This window comes from Cucurbita pepo, unplaced genomic scaffold, assembly GCF_002806865.2.
Source record: "Cucurbita pepo subsp. pepo cultivar mu-cu-16 unplaced genomic scaffold, ASM280686v2 Cp4.1_scaffold011658, whole genome shotgun sequence".
In the NCBI taxonomy this organism is placed as follows: domain Eukaryota; kingdom Viridiplantae; phylum Streptophyta; class Magnoliopsida; order Cucurbitales; family Cucurbitaceae; genus Cucurbita; species Cucurbita pepo.
The window spans coordinates 1-363 of record NW_019657531.1 but is presented as its reverse complement, the minus strand read 5'-3'; the positions used below and the strand labels follow the sequence as shown (position 1 = coordinate 363).

Below are 363 nucleotides of genomic sequence, written 5' to 3'. Positions count from 1 at the left end.
TTCTATTCTTTTTTTTCTCTCTATAGTAATTCTATTCTTTTTCTATTCTTTTTTTTCTCTCTATAGTAATTCTATTCTTTTTCTATTCTTTTTTTTCTCTCTATAGTAATTCTATTATTTTTTTTCTCTCTATAGTAATTCTATTATTTTTCTTCTATCTAGCTCATGGATTTCATTAACAAAGAAAATAGATGAAATAANACTTAATATATAGTCATTAATAAGGGCATTTGGTCTAGTGGTATGATTCTTGCTTTGGGTGCAAGAGGTCTCGAGTTCGATTCTCAAAATGCCCCTTCAAAAGAAAACAAGCACAATTTTGAAACTTCTATAAATTTTTCATATATTGAGGCACGGAAAATA

The 363-nt window shown here is 26.5% G+C and overlaps 1 non-coding gene across 1 annotated transcript; it reads left to right on the top strand.

Moving 5' to 3' along the window:
- The first annotated feature begins 224 nt into the window (after positions 1 to 224).
- On the top strand, positions 225 to 296 carry TRNAP-UGG. The gene has a single exon. It is a non-coding gene; the product is annotated as a tRNA-Pro (tRNA).
- The last annotated feature ends 67 nt before the right edge of the window (positions 297 to 363 follow it).